This window comes from Amblyomma americanum, chromosome 4 (assembly GCF_052857255.1).
Source record: "Amblyomma americanum isolate KBUSLIRL-KWMA chromosome 4, ASM5285725v1, whole genome shotgun sequence".
NCBI lineage: Eukaryota > Metazoa > Arthropoda > Arachnida > Ixodida > Ixodidae > Amblyomma > Amblyomma americanum.
In genome coordinates, this window is record NC_135500.1 from 209116334 (window position 1) to 209143354 (window position 27021).

The 27021-nt window shown below is 45.7% G+C and overlaps 1 protein-coding gene and 1 long non-coding RNA gene across 7 annotated transcripts in view; both read right to left on the reverse strand.

The window, feature by feature from the left end:
• The window catches only part of LOC144129215 (alpha-tocopherol transfer protein-like), a 32812-nt gene extending 21834 nt beyond the window's left edge, over window positions 1-10978 (reverse strand). The window contains exon 1 of the mRNA XM_077663200.1: window positions 10940-10978. The gene's annotated coding sequence lies outside the window, so the exon portion shown is untranslated. The remainder of the gene's footprint in view (window positions 1-10939) is intronic.
• A 3510-nt stretch (window positions 10979-14488) lies between these two features.
• Window positions 14489-26457, reverse strand: LOC144129217 (uncharacterized). 6 transcript variants are annotated; one of them, XR_013313892.1, is made up of 5 exons: window positions 26274-26457; window positions 20799-20889; window positions 19424-19561; window positions 15220-15330; window positions 14489-14811 (listed from the first exon to the last, which is right to left on the reverse strand). It is a non-coding gene; the product is annotated as an uncharacterized LOC144129217 (long non-coding RNA). The 6 variants fall into 6 exon arrangements; XR_013313889.1 differs by having other exon boundaries at window positions 19424-19566; window positions 20799-20882; window positions 26274-26456; XR_013313887.1 differs by having other exon boundaries at window positions 19424-19566; window positions 26274-26456.
• Between the last annotated feature and the right edge of the window lie 564 nt (window positions 26458-27021).

Consider the following 27021-nt stretch of genomic DNA (forward strand, 5'->3'; position numbering starts at 1 on the left):
GGTTAACCAGATGTGAGTCTCCGGTTTGCTACCCTACACTGGGGATGGAGGATAGGGGTTAGAAAGATGACAGAGAGGTAAACGAAAAAAAAAAAGGAACGTGCACACATGGAGACACACAAGGCGTTCCAGTTAAAGTCTTTCACACAGGCCGGTAGATTGTAAGAAGCGCAAAAGCGCTTGCACGGCCTTCTTCTGCGACGGTAGGTCCTTTCGATGTTGCAGAATTCTTTTTTCGGATAGCGGTTGGTCGTCCAGTTGGTCAAGTTCGTGGCTAAGGCATGCCCTCTGTGGACTGTACTGCGGGCAGGAGCACAATACATATATGGCCAATTGATTCTTCATGACCGCAGTGGTCACAGGTTGGGGTGTCGGTCATCTCTATGCGGAAGGCATAGGCTTTAGTAAAGGCAACACCCAACCAAAGTCGATATAAAAGCGTGGCGTCTCTACGGCGAAGCTGTGATGGCGCTCGAAGACTTAATGTTGGATCAAGTGAGTACAGTCGCGTATTTCTTAAATGTGGCTCATTCCATTGCGACTCGGTGCACTGCCGAGCAAGTAGGCGGAGCTTCCGTGCCGCGTCAGTTCTAGAAAGAGGAATTGGGACGTGGCGCTCCTCAGTATGGGCCGAGCGGGCAGCGGGATCCGCCCGTTCATTGCCAATAATCCCGTAGTGACTTGGAAGCCACTGGAACGTTATTTCATGGCCGGCATCACTTATATGGTGTAACGTCTCTGCAATATGGAAGATTAGTTGTTCGTGCGGTCCGCGTCGTAGAGGTGACAGTAGAGACTGCAGTGCCGGCTTCGAGTCGCAGAATATTGTCCATTTGTGTGGTGGTTCATCACCAATGTGATGAAGGGCAGTTAAGAGCGCTGCGAGCTCTGCTGCCGTCGATGTTGTCGCGTGGGTCGTCCATGGTGCCTCGCTCAGCCAAAAATAAACATCGCAATACCTGGTATCTCGAAAAAAGCTGATCTGTCATCACCAGCCCTTAGACAGCTCACGCTACTACATTTGTACGAGAACTACCGTGACTCAACGCATATTAACACTGATGGATCTGTTCTTCCATGCAGCTCCGCGGCGGCAATCGTCATTCCAGCGAAAGCTACGACAATCAAATTTATGAGGTCGAAAATTTCTGTGTGGCGAGTACACCGTGGTGGTAAGCAAGTATATACTGCCGTTCTTTGTCCACACGTACTTGTAAGACGTTTCTTTCCTCTCAGTTGCGGCGTCAAGAAGGCGTTTGTTGTCCGGTGTCAAATGCTCATTGACGTAGATACGTTATTCAGACCATATGAAGCCAGTTGCAGTAGTTCACAGGTTCACCCCATTTGGTGCGCCTCAAGAAAATGGTTTCACTTCCGTCGGGTCTTTGATATCATTACTGTCTTTTCAGGTTTTTACGCTATAAGCGATGCCGATTAGACTGAGAGGAACATAGGAGGCTTGCGGAATTTTCATGGTCATTTCGGCCGCTTTGTGTTTGACGGTGAGTGACAAGTCCTTTATTTACACATTGTACAGCCGGCTGTATTATCGGCAATTCTAGCTTTAGCTTTATATTATAGCATTTAAGAAAGTTCCTTGTTTTTTAGAGGAGCATAGTCCACCCTTTTCCTTTCTGCTTCAGCAGTGAAATTTTACAATTATGATAGAGCGTTTTTGAAGTCACACAGAATCGGAACAAGATTTTACGCTCCGGGCCATTGCCGGCATCTAGGCGCGCATTCTGCTTTTGAGGTCTTCATAACACTGGCAGAAGCATCATGCACGGTGAGTAAAATGCTGCAGGACAGATACCTATTCGGCAGTGGAAAGTAATAAAAAAATTCGCCGCGTAGAGTTAAACACCTGGATACAGGGGCACTTACCTAAGAGGCGCAAAGAAGTACCATGGGCGTTGTTAGTTGCCTGCACAACGTACCACTTCCCGACTTAATTGCAGGTCCGATGTGGGGGTCCTTATGTAACCTGAAAAGCAGGCACAGTGGTGGTTACGTCACGACGACTCCTGTGGCCGCCGCTCACGTTGGCGATGGTGTGGGCGCAGGTGTTTTCGGCCGCAACTTCCTCGTGTCTCGTCAGCAGTCTATGAGGTGCAAAAAAATATCATGGACGCAGTTAGTTGCCTGTACACGTTAACGTACCACTGCCGACTGTATGGCAAGGGTTCGATGCGGTGCAACTTTTTTGTATAGAGACACTCTGCAAAGAGCGCCGGGGCGTCGGGAAAAGGAGCAAGCCCATGCGATCGCCACAGAGGCGGTGGCGCTGCGTTCGCTTTACGATTTTTACGATGGGCTCACGTGCGTCGTCTGCTGCTCCCTACTTGAGGATCGCCAGCAGACGATCACCTCGAGAACCTTGAACAACACCTTCGCCGAGGTCCGAGAGGCTGTGCTCGCCTCACAGAAAGAAATACATTTCACCATCAAAGCCGAAACAGCCATTCTATAACGAATTGGCGCGCCAGCGGACCTCCGGCAAGTCCAAAACACCCAAGACATCGACACCAATCTTCGCTCTCGCATTCATGTGGCCCCTGTGGAGTTCGATGAACGTTCTGTGGCGCCAGTCGGTCTTGTGTTCGCGAGGAATGCCGCACCTGTGGAGTCGGCCTCTGAGTAACGCCCGACGGGGACTCTGCGGCGGCTGTATTGTGATCAGCGTGTCGCCAACAAAGGGACCCTTCCCGTTCCTGTCTCCCCTGCCTTGCAGCGGATGTCTTTGTGTTCTTCGCGCCGTCACGGGTATAACCCATCTTAAGGAGCTTATACAGGTAGCGCGGTCGACATGTGGGTGGCGTCAAGGGGTTGCCAAGACTTCGGGAATGCAGGAGATGCGTGACGATACCTGAGGGAATGCAAAAGATACGCAGGGTCAGGTGGCCATGAAGCGCATTCTTCCCTTGACGACTGTCTTCTTTTTTTTTCTGTAAAGAACTCCCCGCTACATAAGGGCCTAACACAACAAGAAGCAGCTAGTTGGCGGAGGCAGCAAACGGGAACATTCTTTAACCTACATATACTTAGCAATATGTATCCTACACAGTATAGGACCACATGCCCGTGGTGCGGGGCAACCCCCACGCTTTACCATACAAGCTGGGAGTGTAAGCGAAGCTACACGTTCCACCAACACAAAACCCCGAGTGCGGAGCGGTGGGAGAGCCGGCTAACCAGCTGCGAGCTCGCCGCCCAAAGGACAATGGTGCAGCACGCAAGCGAAGCAGCGCGACTCAGTGGAGCCCTTGGCTAGGGGCCCAACCCTGCTTTGAAGGTCAAGAGTCTGCAGCGATGAAGACGAAGACCGAACGCTAAACCCTTAATGGACCAAATAAAGTTTTTTTTCGCTCTCTCTCTCTCTCTCTCTCTCAGTGATCGTCTCTCCGGTATGGGCTCCGTGCGCTGCAGTTTGGCGCGCGCGAGTGGCGCCACCTGGTTAACAGCGGTGGCGAAAGGCGGACGCAGCCAACGCAGCTCTCTGGTTCAGTTTGCAGTGAGCGAGGCGAGCGGTGAGGTGTTTCGTCCGAAGGCGAGAACAAATTTGGATAATTATGGGTGCTCTACTTACTGCTGTGTTTACTCAATGTCATAACAGCTATAAAAACGCTGCAGTCAAAGTACCGAATATATTTAAACGCTTTTCTTGGACATCGTGCATGCTCGCTCATGCACAGAGGGTATGTTGGAAATGAGTGCACTGTGGAATTAAATTCATGGGAGTGAACTGGGAAATGGTTTACATTGACTGGGGTGTTTCGAACGTGACATCATTGGTAGGAGCTGCTTTATGTCTTTATGTAGAGTGAAGGAATGCGTTCAGTCAGTCACAGGAAATGGCCTACGGTGAAGTTCTTGGAGCTAGCATCTGAAATTTAAGTCTTCGTTTGTTATGCTCATCTGTGGTTCAGCGTGTCAATTTTGTTTCTAGTTTTTTTTCCTGCGTGTGTGTATGCAGTGGGAGCGACATCGTACTTTTGAGAGTGCTTATGTCGTTTTTCACATTGTTTCACCTAAGCTTTTGTGTATTTATTTGCATCATTTTATTTCCTTCAGTGGTTTAAAATTTTGTATCTTTATTTGTTGCATTTATGAGATCTCAAATCCTGTTCTAGACGAATAAAAAGAAAAATATAGAGTGGTTCAAATTTCTCTATATTTCTTGGATTTCACAACATCACTAAACCCTTAATTTCGGGAATTAATCTTTTGATTTTAATTAGGTTTATCGTCCCAATGCAACGAAGACTATAAGGGGCGCCATAGTAGGAGGTTCCAGATAATTGCAACTACTTGGAGTTCTTTAACGTGCACTGACATCGCGCAGTACGCGGGCCTCTAGAATTTTGCCTTCACCGAAATGCGACCGCCGCAACCAGGATCGAACACGAGTCATTTGGGTCAGCAGCTGAGCACCAAAACCTCCGAGCCACCGCGGCGGCCTTTCTATAGTTAAGTATTTACCAAAAGAGAAATACGACCAAAACAATTCATGTAATTGGTGCCTTCATGAAATTCCTGAAATGAAACTGCTCTAACTGTGGAAGATACTTACCAAGAAACCCATCGTCTTTTTGTATGCTTAGAGCTATGCTCCTCTGAGGGAAATATATAAAGTAAAGCAGGGTCAATCGTGCAGGATGTAGAGCACTATCATCTGATATTTATGTGTAGTAAGTTTGCGTTTTTCGCATTTCTAGCCGAACATTCACATAGTCTACGTCACAGTGGATGTAAATTACATAGCTGATTTCATTATTTGGGTCAGAGCCTTGTTTCTCAAACTGTAAAGGTACTTAATTAATCTCAATAAGCTCAACTGCGCTGCCAGATATTGCAGTGCCGTCGGGACTGCAACACAATCATGGTTGCTCGGAATCGGTGATCAGCCCAAAAACGAAATGCAGCAGTAGTGGCGTCAAGGCTTTCAATGCGTTGAAATCCGCAGAAAAGAAGGCGTTGACTTAGAATGGCATCGCGGTCAGTGCGCGTCTGCTATGCGGCCGGGCTGGCGCTAACGCATTGGCCATGGAGGAAGGCGCAGGGCCACCACGGCCAGTCTCGAGGGGGCGCGCGCGCTCTCCCTTCGAGAGACCGGCCGTGACTGAGCGTCCGGTTAACGCGGCGAGTGCCACGAGGCGGCGCTGGCAATGTGGTCGCTGCTGGCGCCACCATACCAGCGCACGGAGCCCAAGAGAAAGCAGATGACAATGTTAGGAATGCAGTAACTGTTGAGCCGTGGGTGCCGTGGGAAATGGTAGTCGTGTATGTGCTGTTTATTTGTTTGTTTGTTTGTTTGCAACATCTTCTTTCCCAAATGATTGTATAGTCGAGAGAATTGCAGAGCTTTGCCTTTCCTTTCGCCGACCATTATTTAATCAACATTCTTACCCAATCTGTGATTATATGGCGGAGACCTTATTTTCCTTTTCCTAACCACTGATTGTTAGGAGGGTCACTTGTTACCTTATTGGTTGCTGTCCACGCTAAGGGCTGAGAGAGATGGTTTGAAAGTAAGCGCTCTGGGTTGGGGGGGGGGGGGACCAGGACTGAATTCGTCAGATCAACGGCTTAGTCATGTTGTAAATAGTTTTCTCCTTGCTCGTTTCTTCTTGTCTTATTTATGTTGGAAATAAATAGTTAACCTTCTCCTTTCCTCGAGTAAAGTGAATGTTTGCGAGTTAGAACCACCGGGTTATCAAGAAACCCCGCTTTCATTATCAACAAGGTTGTTCCTATCATCGCCACCTGATGTGAATTGCAACTGGAGAAGTCTGAAAAGGAAACCACACTGCCCCTGTACCAAAAAACATGCAGAGGGAAAAACACGCAGGCCGAAGAAAGGCCCAAGTAGATTACTTGTGCCGCACTTACTGACAATCAAAAAACGCAGGCTACGTAGACGCCGCCATGTACCCCAACTCTACCAATACTGTTGCAGTCGTCCTGGACAAGAAATTTCGGGAAATCGCCAGCGCCTCCATCCCAAAAAGTACCCGACTGCAGCCGAAACAGATGCAATCCCGCTAGCCATCAAATACGACGGCGCCTCGGGCAAATACCTCAAAATTCAGACCGACTCAAAGCCTGCGTGCCGGCTTCTCATCTAGGGCAGAATCTGAATATCAGTAGCGACACTGATCACGCTCAAACGTCTACCAAAACGTACCTAATCACTTGGACAGCGGGGCACGAGGGGCTCGAGAGAAGTGAGACCGCGGACAGCCTTGCTCGAAGGTACACTAACCCAGCAGCTAACCCCCCTCATCTCTCCCCGCTACATACGAACAAATACTACTCATCCGACGAGCACAGAGACAAGACTACCCTCACCCAGAACGCAAGCTAAACGCGTGAGAGGCTAGTGATTGGCATATGTTACAAACCAACACTTTCCTAAACCTACATAACTTTCATATTATCTTTCCGGATCAATATGACGGGGTTTGCCCTTGGTGTGGCGAGACTGCCACCAAATTTCACGTGACTTGGGGATGCTCTGGCGGCAAAACGCCAAGTTAGATATACACTACTCCAAGGAACAGTGAGAGACCATCCTGCTCAGCTCAGAACTGGCGACCCAGCTCACACTAATGTCCCAGGGTAGAGTCACAGCTGTGGCCATTGGGATCGTGAACTGAGGATTCCACCCGCATCTTGACTGTTTCCTCTCTCTCGCTGCTTTGTCAGTAAAGGCTTTCATCATCATCATCAGCAGCAGATCACGGCTCACGTACGTACAAAAATATTTTATTTAAGGAATAGAAACGTATCTTTCACTTTTATCTATTTTGTATTACTGAAAAAAGGCGATTTAGTGGCATTTGCAACCACAGTCTCAGCCGGGCACGCTAAAGATGAGTTAGCAAACGGCTGTTGACATGCGCATCAGATGGGGATTTTAAAAAATTGACTGCTTTCAAATGCTATCGCTTTACCTAAAGAGGTCGTTGCAAGTGAGATCCTCATATTATTCCTATCTCAAAATGTTGAAGAGGTGAGGGCCACTGAACAAAAGGGAGCATTTTGCGCAAAGTAAAAAATATCAAAAGACAAATGGGCCTTCATTTTAAAATGTTTTTTTTTCTTAAGTTTCAGTGGCAAAAAAAAAATCGATCTACGACGAGCCAGTCATGATTAGCCGGCTGCAAATGTTTAAGACTACGAATCTTTCAACCATTCTGAGTGCTATTGCGTATTCCGAAAGGGGTTTTTATTTTATAGCTTTTTGCTGCCTTGCTTTATTAACGGCATGCATGCGCAAGAGCAAGCGTGAAAAAGGCACAGAAAAGGAAGAAACAATTGCGAAAGCTAGCGCCTTAATGTCCGAAGGTCTCTTTTTATCCTTTTTGTGAGAAACATTTGACCTTTTACAACTATTATCAGGCACTTAACAATCGCGGTTTTCTTCAAGACGGGCACTCCAAACAACCTAAGATATCAAGGCGGTCTTAGAGTTTGAAACACCGCAGAAAAGCTGGTTCTGACTTCCTAGCTGGGCAAGCTTTGACTGTCGTACTCCGTAATGGAAGCTATGAAAGCTCGTTGTTCCGGCTTTTTCAACCATATCTGTATGTGCATGCCGGAGAAGGTATGTTTCTTTAGACTCTTAAAAGCCGGCTTGAGCGTCCTGAGTGATTTTAACTGAGTGATTTTAAGAAGTAAATTGGTCTTTTCACCCATACCGAAGCTGCGGAATTCAGTAGGTGTTTGAATTACTTCTGAAAATATCACCCAGTTAGTCTCTTATACCATAATAATAATAATATTAATTGGTTTTTTGGGGAAAGGAAATGGCGCAGTATCTGTCTCATATATCGTTGGACACCTGAACCGCGCCGTAAGGGAAGGGATAAGAGAGGGAGTGAAAGAAGAAAGGAAGAATTAGGTACCGTAGTGGAGGGCTCCGGAATAATTTCGACCACCTGGGGATCTTTAACGTGCACTGACATCGCACAGCACACGGACGCCTTAGCGTTTTTCCTCCATAAAAACGCAGCCGCCGCGGTCGGGTCTTATACCATAACACAAAAGAAGCCAGATGAAAATTTCCCTAATACGGCACATTTATGTTGCAGTCAGTGCGGTGACGCCAGAACTGAGGAGCCCATACTTTGAGAAATTTAGTACTGTTTCTGCGTCTTCAGCCGCAGTTTCAGAGATGTTCAAAGCGATGTGTAAGAGTTGTAGCGCTTCGCATCCCCAGTAGGAAAAGGAAGGTCAGCATTAATGGTCAACAGAGATGCGGCCTGCACACGTCTGACGAAGAGTACCTGCAAATCCACTTTGCACACATAGATATCACCCACGTGAAGAATTATGTCAAGCGAGAGTATACGAGGGGGCAAGCAGCACGTCGCGTTTCTCCGATTTTCCCGTCTCGAAACACAGAAAAAAGGGGTGTTTAGTTTCGGCCCAGATCTATGTTCAAAATCTCGGCCCCGGGCATCCTTCCCTCTGATACCCTATAGGCAAAGAGCGCACGCGAACTTTGCAATACATAGTCGAAATCAAAGCAGCGAGCATCGATAAAGACGCCTGGCTAGGTGCAGCCGCGCCCAGCGCAGACGACGCGGTGTGCGAGCCAGCGTGGACCAATTGTATGTAGCTAACTGGCCACGTGACCAAGAAGAGCCAATGGGCGTTACGGCGGTGAAGAGAAAAAAAAATCTAACATGATACTGTTACCGCCCGAGGGATAACGCTCGCGTCTCTGAGATAACAGCGGCGGCAGAACTTCAGAGCCAGTTGCACATCGACTAAATCCAAAAACGTTCATTTGGTGGTCCTTATGTAGCCTGAGAAGCAGGCACGTTGTGACAACGTCACGAGGACACCTGTGACCGTCCGCTCATGTTGGCGTTGACGATAGGATGCGCAGGCGCTTTCGGCCGCGCGGTTTCCTTGCGCGTCGTCAGCGGTCTATACTAAGCACAAATAAATAACATGGACGCAGTTAGTTGCCTGCACAACGTGTTACTGCGAACTTGATAATAATAACAATACTAACCACACAATAACCCCGCCAGCATTATTGAAAAGCTGGGCTTTTGAAAGCACACCGGGAAACGTTTGACTATGGCTTGCCTTTTCGGCGGCAAGGCTGCAAAGTATACGAGGTATTCAAGTGACGTCATCCGCAAGGGGCGCTAGTAGCCGGCGCGGCATTCGCCATGTTGGTAGTCGCGCGCGCGGCAGCCGCAGCATTTACCTCGCTTGTGATGTGTGAAATGTGAGTGTATTTAGCGTCTCGCCGCAAATCATTTCTCTCCGACCGGTAACACCGTGTGACTGAGTGGATACGCCGTGAACTGCGCGAAGCAGAAAAGAGCGGGCACGCTGAAAATGTTACACTTTGTGAAAATGTCGACGCGTAGGAATGTGCAGGTGCCGGCGTGGTGTGCGACGTACTACAAGACGGCTGCCGTGCGTTGAATTCACCCATATTAAGGTCCGCCTTGTGCACGGCGTAATTTTGCCGACAGGTCGAGGAATTAAAGCATGCAAATCTATGAGAGTGTGCAATTGCTTGACAAGCGGTCGACCCGGGCCCCACATCCGTGCTGAGGGTGCCGACGGCCGAAGTGCCGTTTTTCACCTAGGTGAGTGGTTAAACTTGTCTGTTTGTTTAGCCAGCTTAACTTGTCATCTCTGTCTGCTGAAAGTGACGTGTTACTACTGAATGTAGCGGAATCGCTGCACATCGCGTTGCTGCGAACCGGCCTACAGATTCCAGGTCTTATGCACTGGAAGCAACGCTACGTTTCTACAATAAAACCTGCAAAACATTCTTGTTATGTCTGCCATTCGTGCTGCGAGTGCATGACAGTATTTGCTCGACCATTTTATCGCATAAATAAAGCAGCTATGACGCAATATGCGTTTTTGCTGAAACAATGAGGCTTCGGCAGTTCGCGGACTACAGCCGCTGGAAATATGAGTTTCTGCAGCGTCCGTTTAGGAATATGGGTAATCAATCATGTGCTGTGTTATCCACCATGTGTCCTGCATGAGTAGCTGACAGTTGTGAACTGATATTAAAAGCGGCAAGTCGTGTACATTCTTGCGTGCAATGCAACCGGCCAGTTTTGCTGCCGAGTTGCGGCACGCAGCTCGGTTAAATTACGGCACAGAATTCTGCTGCAAACTTGATGCACAGTAAGCGTTCCACAAAGAAAAGTGGACGTTGTCGCATTTAACAACGTACAAAAATGTTACGGTTCACTGACAATTCAGGCCGGATACCTCACGGCGTACCGTGACACTGCGCGAGCTTTCGTGAAACGACCGCAAACATTGCGCGTTTGCCGCGGCGACGCTCGCGCCGTCTGGTAGCGCGGCCTCAGTGAATACCTCCTATACAAAAGCCGCATTCGCTGCTGCGACCTCGACCCGCTTTTACGGAAGTCCGCACGCTCGAGTACTTTGCGAATGATTGCGTGCGCAAGGGTTCATGCAGTATGTGCGTCGACTGCGACAGTTCGTGGCGTGCGCTCGTGGCAGACTCGATAACACGGCGAAGTCACTCATACGGTCGACCTCATTACTCGCGTTGACCTTTGCTCGGCATTAGCTGGGACGCTCCTGCGACGCGCACAATCTGTCACGGACAGTGGTGCCGCTAAAGCCGTTGGCTATACCCTAGCAATGGGGAGCCGGTTTTATCAATTGCTACTCTACGCGTGAGCCCAGGCAGTGAGCGCAATGCGCATTTTAGAACATAGCAAAAAAAAATCATTGTAGATTAAAGAGAGCAGAAAACATTCTGTGATCATAAATGTACATGCCATCACTGTCTTCGTTCTAAATAAATGCAACGAGTGTGCGTTTCAATAACCTTAGTTGGAGTCAGCGCCCGTCCTATCAAGTCTGTCTGAGTTCTCGTCTGAGAAAAGTAGCGCTGAATTGCTCTTGAAGGGCTCACCTTCGATGTTTGCGGCCTTCAATTTTGCAGTATAGCCTTGCCCCCTAAAACCAAAAATAACTTGATTAGTTGATTTTAGTTAGTTACTCGTCTAAATCTGAGCTATCGGCTTACATAATGCCCCCCTTGTCGTGCAATACACCCGCACAGACCGCACCGAGATATCTCAAACAATTTTTAAAATAGCAATCTGTTGATTGTTAACAAATCACCCTGTAGATTCTCAGTGAGTTACCGAAACGCAATCCACAACATGCACTATCTTTACATGCCCAATATAGTAACTTCCACGCCACTATTCTGTTTCCGCACTGCTTTGCTCCTGTTTGCTAACACATCCTCCTTGCTTGTTTTTTTTTTATAAAATCACTTTTAGTATTTATTAAACCTTTGCTTTTTTCGTAGATTTACATGTATCCGATCTCGGGGAGACGATCCATCTTGTAGAATGTTTTGTTGCCATTTATGGCCCTTCGAAACTATGTTTTTTTGGCACAACACACTTGCTAAGGGCTGGAGGTGCCTGCAGTTACCTCCATTTTCAGCATGCTGCCCACATGACACAAATAATGAACAATGCGCAGTATGCACCGATGTATAAATTGGACCTCCAGACTATTTTATATCGCTGGCGAGATGCTAGCTTTCCCAGCTAGCACTTGAGTATTTGATTTATTACACAACATAAACAACTCAAACATGTTTCTTGATAAGTACGAACACTCATACCCTTCCAAACGCTGCAAGCTAAAGATGAAACTTTGACTGAGCTGCAAACACTACTTTTCTCCAATGGGCAGTGCCGATAACTCCAGTTAACGTTATTGTACTGCGTGTTTTACGCAAACCACATGGTGAAAAACTACAAATGCAAAGATTTTTTTTCTTCTAGGACATGCTATAATTTTAATTGGTTAGAAATAACATTTACCAAGAATTTACAAGCACTAGACGCAACTAAACATTGCACTGAACATGTAACGCAGCTATCTCAGGAATAAAAATGATGCGGAGAATCCACCCACCTCTAAGCCAGTGCAGACTGTGCCCGCTTCGTCTCAGTGCGGTGTTACATAACTGCTCGCAGTGTATGGTGTCCCTATCTGTCTCTCGAACTCAAAGGACCTTGCATCCAAGGTTGTGCACCGTTCAGCCAGCTCGCGCTGTTTGGGATTATATTTTTTTGTTGATTTTTCAATACACTTCCGTACGTGCTGTCCTTGGCCTACACTGTTTCCTCCCCGTCCTCTATCTCTCCAAAAAAAACTGTACACGCTCAGAGTTGCCTGAGTTCCAGCGCATGTAACGTCTACGTGGAAAGAACTGCGAAGTTGCTGTCCAGGGGTGGCTAAGACAAATCCAGAGCAAGCGACGTCATACACACGAATATTTGAAGTTCTGGACTGCACTGACAGAGTTCCGTTTTTCCTTCCAATCAATCCGGTTTTGTATCCCAATGTAATACAACAGGACCGTCCAAAAAGTTCGCAGTTGGCGGAACTTTAGATTAACTGCTAACTTTCTTGATTGGTTGGCCTCAAATATAATGCCGGCACATACCAGAGCGGCCGCGACACTGGCGGTTAATTGCTGGAAACAGGAACGTTTAGACGGGAATAGGAGTACTAATAGTATATATATATATATATATATATATATATATATATATATATATATATATATATATATATATATATATATATATATATATATATATATATATATCTGATAGATTGGAAGACGCAAAGACAGGGGTCCTGTTAACTTGCAGATCGTTTTTGATGGGAAGGGACGGGCTGGGTCTGATGCGGCAGGGAGTTTTTAGCATGCCCCAATGCTCCGCACATAAGCAGCTACCGTCACTTATCCGATAGTCATCGCAACCCTCTATCTTCTATTCTTCTCTTTTGCAGAGTAGCAGACGAAGTAATCATTGCTCAATCTGGCCTCTTTGCCTTCCTCTAAAAAAAACCTATTTCTCTTCTTCCTGGAGAAGGAACAAAATCAGGTATATTATACCTTTAATCGCACTCAGTCGGGCACGTGCGCACATAAGAAATCTTTATTTCCTGCTGATCTTTACTGTCGTTGATCTTTATTCGCCGTACTGAATGATATGAACGAGTAAGATGTTAAAAGAGGAAAAAACGACAGGTATATTGATTTATATTTATGTAAAGAAATTGGCCGAATTGTTCATCCAACATTTACTCAATAAAGCGTGTGCTCCTATGACATAGTAAAATGTCAAAAATGAATACACGTGAAGAGAAAAGATGTGGCTGTTGGCATCCGTCATGTATCAAAAAGGAATGTATATCATTAAAACAAGCAAGATAAGATAAAATTAAAATTAAGAGCCAAATCATCGTCATTTTCCTTTCGTGAAGTTGCAAGAAATAACTCAGAGGTGAATGCAAAGTTGACGCTAGAACGAAGCTCCTAGCGTTGAGACAGCACACAGAAGAAACGAAGATAGGATTGGGTAAGGGTTGGCACTGCAGTTTTGATGAAATGTTGTACAGTTACGAAGAAAAGTTTGGGTGGGGATGGGGGGAGACACTGAGGTGTAAAATTGAAATGCCCGTCAGATGAGATTTCGCAAATGCGTTCCTATATAACACGTTCTTACGAAAATCTACCCCCAATGCGCAGTCTTCTCCCACAGTTCCCACGACGCAACGATGGATAGCGGGAAATTTATTGCTCACGAGTAGTTCCAGACATTTTTAGGCTTATGAAAATTCTCCTCTTTACACTTCCGGAACATTCTCACCAGTGCATCACTGCCCCACCAGACGACTGTACATAGCAACACGAAACACTTTCTGATGAAACGGAAACGCGTTACTGGTCTTAACTGCTACATTTCGATATTTTTTTCACGAGAGCTCAGAATCCCTTCACCGACTCTATACATCGGAGTTCAGAATGTTCAGGTGGTTTACCCGGGGTGCCTCAAATGCTTACACAGAGAGGTCGCGATTCCACACCCATCTGTTATGGCTTGTTGATGTTGAGGCTGGCTATACAATGCTTTAATTATGTAGAGTAAAGAACACCGAGCGTTCATGCCCCGTACAGCCCCTCAAAAGCGATCCGATAACTTACAATACAATTTTAAAAACTCTCGCTTCCGCGCCTCACAGCGACAAGCAATGCCGGCGAAACGCCTCATATATCCCTCGTTACGTCACAAACGGACTGCTATCGTTGGTTCTCCGTGCCAGCTCCGCCAACGCCAAACCGGTTTAGGAGACTTTGGCTCCGCCTTCTGGAGAAATCCCGCGCGCGTCGGTGGCCGGCGGAGGGGCCGGGTGCGTGGGGCCGGCGGACCAGTCTTCCTGCGCGCAAAAAGTGACGAGAGGAGCGAATAAGGCGCGCAGGCGCGTAAATTCAGATTTTGCCTTCACATAATTCAGCTCCCACAAAACACATAAAAAAAGAAATTGCTGGTGGATATTTGTGACGCCACGTCCTTTGGCATCCTGGGCATATCTTATCATTGTTGAGGCCCCCTTTCATAGCCCCTTTAAAAGTACGAAGAAGAAAGGGCTGAAGATGTCCGGGCAACCGCTCGAACTCTTCTAACAATTTTATTTTGCCGATTAATAAAGTCTTTCATTCGTTCATCACATTCTTCTAAAGCCAGCTCCGCATCACATCTGCACAGGTGTGAGCGGCCTAATTGCTGCTCGCTACCTACGGAAGCCGCAACCATTTATGTGCTCGAAATAGTCGGTCGCATTTTGTAGTTCCTTGTGCTGGCTGCTGCAGTCGAAGTCCTCGTGCGTGCTGCCAAACTCAGCCTGTATGCAATCTGGCGGAAGCAGGCCATGGAACGTTCTTGGGTCACTTCCCGAAAATCGAACCTGGAAGAAATTAACGGTTTCTTAGTATTACGATTCAAAGCTGGAATCGAAAAACTTTATTCCCTCTCCTAATTTTCATGGTCGCTATTCTGTTAGTCGACGCCATCTATTTGATCTCATACCCCTATGCTCGATCGGGCACCTTCAAGAAGTGATGTCCGATAACTACTTGCCAGAAATGCGGTGATGGAAATGTAAGTTCGCCACACCTGCCCTTGCGTCATAAAGAGTTTGCACATGTGTGCCGTGCTCCTTGGTTTCAAGGCTCTCACAGAACATGCGAGGCTTGGCTTCTGTTTCTCAAGACCTCTTTTAATCAAACACTTTAAGTGCTAGTTCACTGCCATGTTAGTCTGTCTTCGACCCCTACTGCGCATAGTTTTACCAACTATGATTAGTTGTATTTACCCGTTGCAAGAGCTTAGATTTCAGAAAGGGCTTGATGATGTGAAACAGAATTTTATATATTGAAGGATTATTCGTCACGTAGATGGCTTTCAACCGTATTGGATAACAGTCCTGAAAAAAAAAAAGAAAAACGTTATTAGAAGTAGTTTGTTGCAAAACCAGGCGACTTATCTTTATCTCGAACCAGCTAATACATCACAGCATATCAAAGAGTACTCTGGTTGCATCAATATTGGCTGCACATTGTATTTGAGAGCGATAAGAAAACGTCACATGCCGTATAACTTTACTCATGCGCCAAAAAGGACATCTTAAATTAAATATGCCCCGCCGCGGTGGCTCAGTGGTTAGGGCGCTCGACTACTGATCCGAAGTTCCCGGGTTCGAACCCGACCGCGGCGGCTGCGTTTTTATGGAGGAAAAACGCTAAGGTGCCCGTGTGCTGTGCGATGTCAGTGCACGTTAAAGATCCCCAGGTGGTCGAAATTATTCCGGAACCCTCCACTACGGCACCTATCTATTCCTTTCTTCTTTCAATCCCTCTTTTATCCCTTCCCTTACGGCGCGGTTCAGGTGTCCAACGATATATGAGACAGATACTGCGCCATTTCCTTTCCCCCCAAAAAGCAATTATTATTATTATTATTATTAAAATAAATATCCCCTTAAGTGATGCCGCTCGCCTATATAGTGATGACACCCGAATTATTGCTACGACGTAACTAATAGTAATTATTTTCTGGCTTTCATTCTTCGCCTAAAAAGATTGGACTAAAGCTTTAATTGATTAGTTGCCATGTAAACCCTGTCATGCCCTGTGTATTGCGTATGAAACAAAGTTTAAAAATGCGGATAATTTTCATTTCTTTGCGCAGACCTACACTAATCGCTGATATACTTCAAGCAACGGTCTTTTCCACCGCGTTGATCAACGCAAGCTGAAAGGGTCAGCTGCCCGAGATGCAGGATTACTGCTGAAAGCTAAATTGATGCAAAAGCTTATCCCAACGGCACGAAGATCCCAAACTTCCGGTTTGGCATAATTCTGCGCTGGGAGGTGTCGATCACTTTTTTATTTAACTCTTTGTTTGCTGCATTCTCCTTCGTATACTCCTTAGACATTTATAAATTATCAAAATTGGCTACAGTTAGGTAATGCTCAAATTTGGGCGAGTTGGTAAGCATTCATGGTGGTGAACAGCGTAACAAAGGCGGGACAAAGGCAAGACAAGCGCTGTACTGTATACTGTACGGTATACTGTAATCATCTTTTCTGGATTTTTCTTTTCAATTCTGCAGTGGAGACACAATTAATGACTAACTAATAAAAGCTCATCACTTTTAGCCGATGTTTTCAATGTCTGGGAATAACAATGTTGAAGTGTTTTGTTCTCATCACAGTTAAGTTTTTTATATGCAGCCATAGAAGCATCATGCGCGTGATTATTTTTTTTATTCTACTGATCTACAAAAAGCACATAATCGTTAGAAATTTCCAACAAACTTTTCAACGATATGCGTTTTGCATTAACTGCCGTTGTATTAACAACCACGTGTTTTTTTTTTTTGCATTGCACCAGTATTGGGAACTCCCCTTGTACAACATAAAGCAGCTCGCGCAATATTATCCTGCTCGTGCTTTGTGAGCACTTGACTGGCCTTTTAACTAGGCCTCTCGTTTAATGCAGTTGCGCCCTGAGAGCGAGCAGACGTCGTATATTGTGAGATACAAAACTAGCTTTTATTCTGTCTTCGTTGTTTGCGAGGGCTGCCTTGTGTGGCTTTTCGCGCCGTGAGTGGTTTTTGCCTCTTGACGCCATATGTCAGACTACCATAAGTTCAGCTATTTTCTCCCAGGTGCATTCATTTCTTTTTTAAATGAGATCCTTCACGACATCTGTGCAGTCATCCTGCGAAGCCAGTCGGACGTTTCTGTAACAGCCTCCAAATGGGGTGGGAGACGAGTGAAATTGGCTCCGCTTCAACCAGCACGAAAACTTGCCAATTTCTGAAGGGTGCTAAATTTAATTTTTGCGTCTGTAATTCACTGCTCTAAAGACTGACTCACATAGAGTCAGACAGGTGCCATCAGGAAGCCGCACAATATTGCAGGATTGGCAGGTGCCCAGGATGAGCTGGTCCGTCTCTATAAGTATCTGAGTAGAAATTAAGAGACACACTAGAGCAGTTTTGTGTGGAGTTGACCCTTGCCTGTAGAATGTGGACCCACTTCTTGAGGAGGGAAGGTGGAGCGTGAGCAGTTTGAGACAGGCTCAAGCCTTCCAGGTCGATCACAGACACGAAGCCCCGGATCTGCGTCTCATCGTCCAGTAACATGCAATATGCCATTATCAGAGCTACCTTGACGAGGTCAGCGATCGAGCAGATGCCACTGTTCCATGATTCTTAAGTGAAGGGAAGAAAAGAGTTAATTTAAAAGGAAAAGGCCTTGTTCGCCTGCCCGTGCTAGCGCCTATAAAGGGTGTTTCGCCTAAGAGGCTAAACCTTCTAAGTTTGTTATGTGTAATGCTGCTTTCGTAATGCTGTTACTGATTTTATATAAGCGTGTGCCTGTGACTATGTTTAATTTCTTAACTGCTGTTTTTTGTGGTTTGCACTTGTAAATTCATTTCCCCTCTGTAACGCCTAAATACCCTGAGGGTAAGTAAATAAAATAAATAAATAAATATTATCAGACAAAGATGGGTAGGATGGCGCGAAGTTTTCTAAGGGAAGACTGTGATTAGTTAGCTGGCAAACGAGACCCACCATATTTTAGCATATCAACAGCCCTTCCATGGGCGTCTCTGTACTTGGACAACAACATCGCGAGAGGGTTGTTGAGGATGATAGTTTCCTACAGAAGGTTCGAAGGAGTCAGATTCTCGAAGTATTCTGGCATGCTCTTCCTCACGCAGAAGTACTTCCGAAGAGTAGTGAAGGCCGTCTACACGTTGTACTTCCGAGCCCGAAGAAACCGGTGCAGAAACTTCTCGTCTGTTGCCATTCCAAGGCACTGTCGGCGGCGAGTCGCGTGCAGCCAGCGGTTAACGTCAAAACACAATCTAAAATTTTCCCAAAAATAAAATGTGATCAGCTGATGACACGGAAACAAACCTCGTTGATCTCATTTTTGAACCAGTGCCCTCATCGACGACAAAATGAACGAATATTCGTGATGCCAAGATTCGCAAACTTATTTGCCCCAACGAGAAATTGAACATCACACAGAAGTAGTGTTATTGATAAACGCATAAATCAGCCACCAATAATTCAAAGTGGCATGATTCAAGGGTTCACTCGCACCACTGCAGCGATCATAGCTGCTTATACCCATCTTGTAGTTAGGTCCTCCTTTTTGGAGCAGGGATTCAAATAGTGAAAAATGGCATATAATGAATAACAACAGCAGGCTCGTGCATTATTTGGCGCCATCCAACCTGCACCGCGGAAGCATATAGGTTCGCGCATTCGACAAGACTAACCAATATTGTCGCAGAATCGAAGTAGAGAAGATGGCAGCGAGCGGGGGAACTTGTGTCAAAATTGCAGACCTTTCTTGCCGCTAGCTTGTTCTCGTATGGCGCGTCACAAACCCATTAGGAACTATTCCTTTCTGTGCTGCGAACATTTGCTGTACTTTAGGCAGCCGAACGCCCTTCACCTATTGTCCCGGCTCTAATGCTTTATTTTTTTTAAATTAGCTCCAGCTGCTGGTTACGCACATTTACACCTCAATTCGCGTTTCAAGTTAGCGGTTTTTGCATTTTTCTCTGCTCTTCTGTCCTACCAAATGGAATATCAGAGAAACGACATGCTTAAATACGAGTAAATGGCGGGTGACGTTGCCTCTTTCTTACCTTCTGTGTTATAATTTGCGACTGGCAAAGGAAATCACGTATTTTAAGTGGACGTTCGCGTATTACTATAATACTGACAGTCACAATATCACTAGTCATACCGGCTACTTTCGGCTCACGCTAGCGTGTAACGAAGGAGCCTTCTTCAGCGAGTTCATGGGTCATTATTTCTTTAAAGCAAAATGGATATGCAAATAGCATGGTATAATGCGCCTTCAACGGCACATGATGCCTTTAACAAAACTCAAGCGCAGTCGCTTGCGAAGTAGTCATCTGGCACGAGTAAGAGCACACATTTTCTGCGTGCGCTCTGATCTCTGCTAATATTACCTCCACAGACTTACCGGTCATTAGCTCTCTCAACTCCGACAGACATTTCTCCTTGGTTTCCGTTGTCTCTCCGAGTTCCGTCCGCGCCACATGTTCCAAATTCGGCAGCGGTGCAATAGTCACCTCTTGTTAGTTGGACATCCTGTGCCCGACTGTGCTGCGTTGGAAAAGCAACACTGATTTAAGCCCTCGAACTAAAATGGTGCCTATTGAGATACCTTTATCAGCAGACATTTGTTATGCTTTCACTGCCATTTCCTGCAAGCGTTTTTTTTCCTTTTCTGCTTGTGTGTCTGTCTACGTGCGTGCATGCGTGCGTGCTGGCGGTCTTCAGGCGCCGCCAGTTATATTGAGATGTGACTGTCGGAGCCGCATAACTGTGGAATAACCCTGGATAACCTTACACTCCGCGGTCGGTATTAGAAACGCCTTTTGCTTCCACGCTAAAGGCAGCAGAATATGATGAAAAGTTAAGGGAGTGACAAGAAAAGATTGATTTAAATTAGGTCACATTAAGCGTAATAGGCTCATATGAGTCACTTGAAAAGTCTAACATTACAAATACCTCGGGGTCCATTTAACAAAAAACTTAACAGGGAACCGACACATTGAATGTTTGACCTTAAAATCGTCTAGAACGCTCAACTTGATTAGGCGAAAATTAAAAGAACAGCTGTACATATCTAAGGTACGTCCAATACTCGAGAATGCTTGTGCGACATGGACCCTCAAAGCTCTTTTGGAAAAACTTGAATGCTTCCAAAACCGCGCTGTCAGGTTTGTTTCCGGCAACCGTAACTTATGTAGTATTATTACTTTAGTTAAGGAAACCCTTGGGTGGAAAACACTGGCACATCGGCGACTAACTGTAAAATTAGAACTTTTTTGCCAAATATACTCTTATCACAGGGTAATAACAAGAACCTGTAAATTTTGCCTCCCAGCTTTATTTCTCAACGACGTGATCGTGACCTGAAGGCCCTCGAAATGCGCTGTCAAACTGATGTCTTATGTAATTCTTTTTTTCTCGCATACTTGTTCTCACCGGAACAGGCTTCCCAAGAGCGTTTTCCAGTGTGAGACGTTTTCCGAGTTCGTCTTTGCTGGCGCCCACTTTGACGTAGATGGTTGTGAATCCTCTTATGCCTGTTTTTCTCGCGCGGACATTTCGGTTTTTCCGCTAACTGTATTATACTGCTTGCTTTCAGTATTGTAACATGCTTATTTTAGGCATATGTTTTACTATTATGTCCCCCCCCCCCTGCTATAATGCCCTTGTGGCACTATAGGAATCTGCATAAATAAATAAATAAATAAATAAATAAATAAATAAATAAATAAATAAATAAATAAATAAATAAATAAATAAAGCCTGGCAGGATCACTCACTCGGGCGGTTGTAGTGTGCGCAGCGCCACCTGCTGATCAGCTTTCAACGGCAGTCTAGGTCTTCGAATACCAGTGCTTTCAGCTCTTGCCGCTGCGTCAGAAACAAGAAAACGTGTTCAATACGCTTCCCACTGCCAGCACCTCTTCATCAATCACCATCTCTATAATACAATACAGGGTCTATGGTCATTGAACTCCGAGATTGCTGCTCAGTATTCCATAGGAGGACGGCTTTTCGTAGCTATGGAAACTGCATGTTTCAACATATCCATGCAACAACACGTTACTTATACCTGGCGCACCTACCACAGGCCAAACACATTATCGCGCTCTCTACGTACGTTTCAGTGCAGTATCCGCAATCTTCTCTAGAGACGTTGTGTATATTCTTCGTAATCCTACAACGGTCATATACTGTGTCATCACAGTAGAAATAAAACACGTGAAAGCCAGTAACACTGCTCGAACGAATCGGCGACACATAGGCAATAGCCTTCGAAAGGCATGGGCCTCCGGAGCTGACAGCGCAGACGCACAGTTTCATGGCAGGGAGAGACAACACTGCTGTCCTGCGTACGCGATGGAATGCGCATGTGACGCTCTCTTTTCAGTTTCTGTTTTTTTTTTTTACCAGCCTAGACGGTTGCGTATACCGTTTCGTGCGCACGCACAGAGCTGCCGCTGCGGTGATAGCTGCTGCCTTTCCGGACTGCATGCTAAGTGAAGGCGGCGCGCCGACCTTGTGCAAAGCTGTGCTTCGGCCTTCATTAGGTCCAGTCTGCTTTACGTCCACCACTTAGCCGCTATCGTGCGAGTTTTCACATATTTCTATTTGTTTGTGCCCATTCCACTCGGCGAAGGTTTGATATCGTCGATCAAGGCCAGCCGTCCGGCGAGCACGTGGAGCAGAAATACACACACCTGTAGAAGCGCTTGTTTGCAATGGAGTTAGATGACGGGTATGCTCTACGCTTGGGAAATAGCCGTAAGAAGAATAGCCGTAATGGAAAAAAACACATCTTCATCTGGTGTTGGCGGGTTAAATTCTGAAGTACTAAGACATGCGAACAGCAATGCAAGCGTCATCTTGAGCCACCTGTTTCAGCAGTCATTTTCATCAGGTGTGCTTTCAAAGTTTAGTAATATCATTCCAGTTTCCAAACCAGGTCCTTCTTTTTCTTTTAACTTAATGCACGAACAGAAGTAAACTGAGGCAGTTTGCTTGATGTGCATGTTCTTTTAAAGACACCATCACATATCCCTCACCAGCATCTGTTGGAAACTAATGAAGCGTGTGATTTAATCTAACATCGTCAAGTTCTTGTTTCGGTGGAATTCTTTCATTCTAGCCAACGTGGCTTTTTAAAAGAGCTTTCATGCGACACCCAACGATCATTGTTAGTTAACGATCTTAACTCCTACCACGAACTAAATATAACTATTGATGCTCTTTTTTAAGTTTTAACATGCATTCTATAATGTTCCACATAAAAGATAACGGGCCAAATCTTAATATGTTCCTTGCTTTGGTGAGTACCCCTTAAATGCTGCTCACTTTCATTTCATTTTATTAATTTAAAGACTCACGAGGGGTATTACATAAGGGGTGGGTACATATATTTTCGTCAACAACTGTCAACACAACGAAATATGACTGGTAACATTGTTAGCAAAGTTGGATGAGCACGTGATGGCTGCGATGTCGTTGGGTAGGTCGTTCCAGTCTGCTGCAGTACGGGAAAAAAATGATGCGGCAAAGGTGGTAGTTCGGGCACGAGGTCGGGAAACTTGAAAAGGATGACGAGGGCGATTAGATATTCGGGCTGGCGGGACGATATAAGGTGCGCGACCTAGTGAACTATGGAAAAATTTGTGAAACAAGCAAAGGCTGGCAATGCGGAGACGAATTGATAAGGGCAATAAGTCGGATTCAGCTTTCAACGCTCGCCCACTGATGTCGTAAGAATATGATAAATGGATGAATCTGGCTGCTCTGTTTTGGACTGATTCGAGTGCATTCATTAGGTACGCTTGGTGCGGGTTCCAGATGGGTGAGGCGTATTCTAAATTTGGTCTGACAAGGGATTTGTACGCTAATAACTTCATATGTTTAGGGGCTTGGCGGAGATGACGTTTTAAACATCCAAGTGTTTTATTAGCGGATGAAATGATGTTCGTAACGTGTGTGCTCCAGTACAAGTCGCTACACAAGGTAATGCCTAGGTACTTGTATGATAGAACCAGGTGTACAGGGACGTTAGCTATGACGTACGGGAAATGAAGTGGGTTGCGGCGACGCGTGAAGGACAAAATTTTACATTGTTGAGGGTTAAGTTTCATTAACCAATTCGCACACCATTCCTGAATACGGTAAAGGTCGTCTTGAAGAGATGTTTGGTCAGAAGCGTTATTAACCTTTCGATAAATTACAGAGTCATCGGCGAACATGCGAATATTACTACAAACATGCGTTGGTAAATCGTTGATATAAATTAAAAACAGGAACGGACCGAGGACAGACCCTTGCGGGACACCTGACGTTACTGGGATAGGATTGGAGTTGTGATTGTTAACGGTGACGTACTGTGAGCGGTTAGTCAAGAATTCATCTATCAATTTAAAGATATTAGAGGGGAGGTTCAAATGTGAAAGTTTTAGTAGAAAGCGTTTGTGAGGAACCTTGCCGAACTTTTGCATAGTCCAGAAAAATAGCATTGGTCTGTAGGTGAGAGTCAAGATTAGCATGCAAATCATGAACAAAAATGGCCAGCTGTGTTTCGCATGAAAAGCCTTTTTAGAACACTGTATATCAGGATGAAAAAAGTTGTGACAGTCGAGGCAGCTCATAACATTGGAGTATATGACGTGTTCCATGAGTTTTCGGGGTACGCTGGTAAGGGAAATGGGACGGTAGTTAAGCAGTCAATTATTAAACGCGATTTATCAAGGAGCAATTAGCGAGGATTTTCTTGGAGTAGGCACAAGGCTACCTTCATGCTTCTTTATCTCGATGCCTGACCTGACCGTACGCTACTGAACGACGATTTGCTGCTCCGGTGTCTTCCCGCGCGCCCAGTACAAAGAGACGGCTTCGTCCATGCTAGACTTCGTATCCTCAGCCTGTACGTTCGACGACTTCAGCAGATTTGCTTTCACTGCGTCTGAGTTTGCGTATGGCGATGTGTACACGTACCCAATTGTGACAGTGACGCGCGGTCATTCATAGCTGCAGCTGCATTCAAGGTAGATGTACAGTGGTAGCATGGCTTACATTGCAGCCCATACGTTCCAAACATGGCGCCTTGTGGTGTGGAGCCTGCGCGGATGACGTCATAGCGTACGCGTCGTTTAGCGGGAGAAAGAAACGCTCGAGCGTGTCGACGTTCAGCGCGACACAAGAGACAAGGACGAAGAAAGGAAACACAATCGCTGACTACCAGAACAATTCTTAAATAGCACTCGTTGCGTCTTCTTCCATCTCGCCTGTAGTGCGTTGCGCTTATTTTTAAGACCCAGCTATTTGTCTCAATCTCCAAGGGGTACACCCGGCAAATTCTTAAGAGAGGATCGTAAGCAAAGCTGACCAAAATTAATTTGTGAACATATCTTCCAAACAGCGTGCTTGTATGAGCAGTGTAAGATCTTTTGAAATGATTCAAACCACGTCAATTCACTCTTTAATTAAGGGCAACCTGAGGCAGAATGCGTTTGAATAACGTTTTTGTTTGAAAATAAAGAAAAGGTCTCTTAAAGCGGGTCTACACAGGCACAGCATACTGGTGGAAAATATTAAACGTTAAATAATTCGATTTGTAGTGCACTGACCCTCTTTGTCAGTGTTAAACCGCAATTAGTTATTTTGCTGGGCGTGAAGCCTACTCTTTGTAGTTTACAAAGCCTGGCATTTGCTTGATGCTTCCTGAATACATCGCGAAGGCATCGATGCTTCGTTTCTCTTGACAGAAGCCCATGTTTTCAGTAAACCAGTGTGCTTTATCAGATGTATTTTGTAATGTGGCGTTGACACACACAGAATTCAACTTGATAAAAACGGCATTCGATGTTAAGGCCAGAAACCATAGTCATTTTAGGGTTGGTACTGCGCGACCAACGTTAAAACGGCAGTTTTTGAAAGCGCAGTTTTATTGCATTTAAAGAAATTTTTCTCGTCAACCTTTAGAAAAAAAACTGAGAAAACCGACAGGATTTCTAAAATTATGCTATCCCATCTATTTAACTAGGCGAATCAGGATACAAATAAAGTTTTCTTTAATAAATATATCACCAAAAATTTGAAAAAATGAAGATTATAGTTCTAAATTTTTTTCGCAAACAAAAATTCATGCAGTTCTTCTGGTTCAGCCAATATTACACGCATGAAAGAACACCGAAGTTGATTTTCATTTCTCTAACAGTTATTTTGCAAAAGCACCTTTCTCAAAGCTCCGCAACACGAATATTGTTGATCTTTTGACTTCAAAACGGCACAATATTCTTCTAGAAACCTTACTGCGCTTTACGGAAAGTTATAAGAATCCAGGGAAGTTTCAAGTTTCTTGTCACAACAGAAACTAAGAAACATAAAAAAAGCTTACCCACACCTCTCAAGGTTTGACCGTATCACACAAGCGTCGAACAAACGGCCCTACAGCGGTGACTGACGATGCAGGGCGGTGAAACACGCTGCAAACGGCAAGTACTTTGGGCATATGTGAGCTTTATCGCCCGTTTCGTCACCTCACTTCCTTATCGCTGTGCCTTATCACAGCGCGGAGTGGCGAGACACGCCAGAATAAGTGCACGCTTAATCGATAAGAAGGACATATGTAACACATGTGCTTATTCTCGTCTGTTTCGCCACTCCGCGTCGTGATAAAACGCTGAGAAGCCGGCGAGTTCCAGAATCTGCACTCCCTGTTTGGAAGCTGTTTTCGAGCTCTGGAGAGCAATGGGGGTAGATATGGTTGTGCCGATTGAGGTTTTCTTACATTCTTAAGAAGAATCAACACTACAAATTTTTATTAGAGGTCATAACTTATTATTCGAAAACCAAAACAAACAGCTTAGCCTCTGAATATTGACGCAAGAAGATGTTGCTGAACTAGTCCACGAGGCAAGCTGTATCTTTTACACGGGCAGGGTGCCATAAGGTAGTTGCCTGCTGTACATAAATGGCACAAGATGACTGAACATGGTGCTGCGCTTTCCCGGTGAAATTAGGTTTGACTTTGTGGGGTTGACTTGGGGAGATAAGTACGTTCTCCCCACTCAATCGCGGCTGACACGGTTCAAAGCCGCCCGGACCCCACCCCGTGATCGCGTACGCTGCCGAGCGCACGCCAACCACGGCGGGCCTTGCTCTGAGGGAACAAAGGAACGACACATTGGCTGAAACAAACAATCATTTATTGCTACAGCAACAATAACGCCAGCTAGCAACAAGGTACGCTAATGAATCAAGGTCGTCTGACTCACCAGCAAGGTTCCGAGCGAATGTTCGCCCGCACTAGGGCAAGGGATACTCCGCGGCCTGGACGGGACGGGATTACGGGAGTGGGTCTCCCCGTCGCTTCCTCGCCCCGCCGGCGAAGAGCGGAGCCGCGAGCGACACGTCCGCTCGCAACGACGATCCCCGCCCAAGAGCCTCATGCCCTCTCCCGCGCGCGGGCTTCAAGCAGTCTCTCGCGCAGCGACGCTGGCGCCCTCTCTTGCCAGTTAATGTAACTGACAAGGGAATGCGTTCCGCCTCGAGGTGAGGCTGCTGCTGCACGGTGCCTCGCGGGAAAGCAAACACAGGGGGCTGCAGGGCAGGTCCCCACAACTTTGAGAACATATGATGGAGAGGCATTTCCAATAGTAATATCAAAAGCTACGCAGATCAAATGGACCCAATAGTCAAGCACATACACAATGAGGAAGCAAGACACGGGATGGGAGAATAAGAAAATATATGCGAATAGTGAGCTCGTAATCACAGGAAACGTTCAAGTAAACATTTTCTCCGTGAGATTAACCAGCAAGATTTCCATTAACTCACCTTATTAAAAACTGCTCTGTGCCTAACGGACAAATAGAAATAGCATTTGAGCATCGAGATTATACAAAGGTAGCAGACCTTGACACACGACGTACAGCACTCTCTTTGATATATGATAATAAGGCAGCATAAAAGGGCAGTATCACGGCCACAGAATATCTGCAAAGCTTTTTGTATGCCAACAAT